Below are 2,935 nucleotides of genomic sequence, written 5' to 3' on the forward strand. Positions count from 1 at the left end.
CCTCTTTACCTTTCTCATCTTTGTCTAGGTTAGTATTTGTTGCCATAGGTGTGTTAATCTCCTTCGCTTCACTCATTCCAAATCTTTTGAGCAGCTCTGTACAGTATTTAGTTTGACTCACAAACGTTCCATGACTGAGTTGCTTGATTTGTAGGCCAAGGAAGAAATTTAGCTCACCCATGAGACTCATCTCAAATTCGCTCTGCATAAGCCTTTGAGCGTGTTGTAACGCCTTTTGAGATGTCTCCTATTATGTTGTCAATTGGATGGTCTTTCACATTTGTCCAAGCCTTAGGAAGTTCTTCATTATTTGAGATGCTTTCCTTTTCATTTTCATCATGAGACTCATCTTTCTCTTTCTCAGCATCTTTCTTTACAATACTTTCATTCTCGTCTTCCTTATCTTTGACAATGTCTTCAGTGGATGGACCTACACTTCCTTTACCAAGTATGGCTCCCCGATTGTTATCTCCATAGGTGGCATACCCCTTTTTCTTTGCTTGAAACTCAACGAAAAGAGATAGGTCTCCCGTCATGTGTCTTGAACATCCGCTATCAAGGAACCACAACCTTTCGGCAATGTCAAGACACTTTTCCTGCAAGATTAATTTAGAGTGGAAGGTCCCCAATCTTCATTGGGTCCTAGGTGGTGAGTACATAAATTGTTGCACTTAGGCAACCATTGAAATACTCCTTTAGGAACTAAAATCCTCCTAAATTTGCATTTTTCAATGGTATGACCCTTTTTGCAACAATAATGACAGGTAATATGATGAGAATATGTTGTTTTACTAGTTTATACTTTTGGTACAAAAGTGTATTTACTATATAAAGGCGTATACGATCTTTTGAACTTATTTGGATCAACCGCAAAAGTCACTTTTGGTTGTAGAGCCTTGTCTAACTTGGCTTTTAGATCTCTTACTTCTTTTTGCCAAATGTGACATGTCTCACAACCAAACCATGATGTAGGATCTATTTCAACTTTATCCTTTTGAATGTCTAGCATAGATTGTTTTAAAGCTTCCATATCCTTTTCGGTTTTCTCAACTTTTGATTCAAGATATGAAAAAAATTTCTTATTTGAGGCCAAAAGTTTGAAAGCTTTAATTGCATCTCTATGTAATTCTTCAAAAGCAAGTTTTAGTTGAGAATGAGATACCTTATCTACGAGTTCAGGTTTAAGATGACTTACAGCTTTCTTTTTCTTGTGTTGATGAGCCATAAAACATAGGTTTGCTGATTCTTCTTCATCGCTTGATGAGCTTTCACTAGATGAATCACTTTCCCATGCTATGTAGGCTCTCTTAGATTTGTTATGACCTTTGCTTTGGTTCTTCTCTTTTTCCTTCTTAAGGTATGGACAATCCGGTTTGTAGTGACCGGCTTTCCCACAATTAAAGCAAGGACCTTTGATTTTTCCTTTGTTGTTGTCATCTTGTTTGAACTTGTTCGATTGCTTTCTATAGTTGATCAAGCCTTTGTCAGAATGTTTTGCTCCATTTTTCTTTAGATATTTGTTGTATCTTCGCACAAACAGTCACATTTCCTCATCATCGGAGTCTTCGTCATCACTTGTATCACTATCCTCTAGCTCTTGTCTTGAGGTCTTGGAGCTTGAAGCCTTTAGAGCTATTGACTTCTTCTCTACCTCTTTCTCCATGTTCTTTTCTTTCTTTGCCCTTTTCTCATGCATGTCAAGGCATTTAAGGTGTTGTTCATGTTCCTCTAGTTTACCAAAGAGAGTGGTAATGTCTAAGGTGTTTAGATCATTTTCTTCCTTTATCATTGTAACCTTGGGTTGCCATTCCCTGTTCAAACATCTTAAGATTTTGTTAGTAGCAACTGCATTGGAAACAGGTCTATCAAGAGAATTTAACCGATTTTTCAGGTGAACGAATCTCTTCTGCATGTTTTCGATGGATTCACCATCTTCCATGTGGAACAGTTCGAACTCTTGAGTTAACGTATTGATCCTAGCTAGTTTGACATCATCCGTTCCCTCGTGGGCAACTTGCAATGTGTCCCATATAGCTTTAGCGGATCTACAATGGGAAACGCGATAGTATTCATCAACTCCTAGAGCTGATATTAGAATGTTTCTCGCTTTCCAATCGTATGCATATCTCTTTTCATCTTCAGCATTCCAAGTATTTTCTGGTTTTGGGACAACTGCACCAGCTGCATTTGTTATGGTGATCTGAAAGGGACCATTAACAATAGCTGTCCAGATGTTCCTATCAATTGCATTGATATGGACACACATACAATCCTTCCAATAGCCGTAGTTTTCACCGTTGAAAACTGGAGCTCTATTATGAGCCCCTTTAGGTCCGGAAGCCATCTTTCCAATAAGTGTTTCACGTAGCACGGAATAAACCAGAGCTCTTGATGCCACTTGTTAGACGCTGGCCTGAGGATCTAGAGGGGGGGTGAATAGATCTCACAGAGTTTTTCGGAATCATTTCGAACTAAAGCGAAAGCGGTTCTGAATCGACTTGCGTCTATTCCAGACCGTTATTGCAAGGGTCGTATATGTGACAAAACCACAAGATAATTGAGATTAACGATGAAGTGATATGTTATCGAATCAATACGTTTCACAGCTGAAAATCAATTAACTTCTAAATTGACAAACTTTGGTTTGCAATGCAGTAATAATGGAATAAGCAAAAAGACAAACACTTGGTGATAATGTTCAAATTGATGATTATTCAAGATGTGGTGAATTGTGATGTTTATGCAGAACCTTAATTCACAATTTTAACACTTGAATCGTTAATCAATTTTGCAATTATGACCAAATATGAACAAAACGTAAATGAAAAGATAAAAGCGACAAGAACACGATATTTGTTCAGGCAGTTCGTCGATCGTCCTCGCTACGACTACGTCTGCCCCCAATTCCAAATTGAAATTGGGAAATCTTCCATTA

This window comes from Vicia villosa, linkage group LG7 (assembly GCF_029867415.1).
Source record: "Vicia villosa cultivar HV-30 ecotype Madison, WI linkage group LG7, Vvil1.0, whole genome shotgun sequence".
In the NCBI taxonomy this organism is placed as follows: domain Eukaryota; kingdom Viridiplantae; phylum Streptophyta; class Magnoliopsida; order Fabales; family Fabaceae; genus Vicia; species Vicia villosa.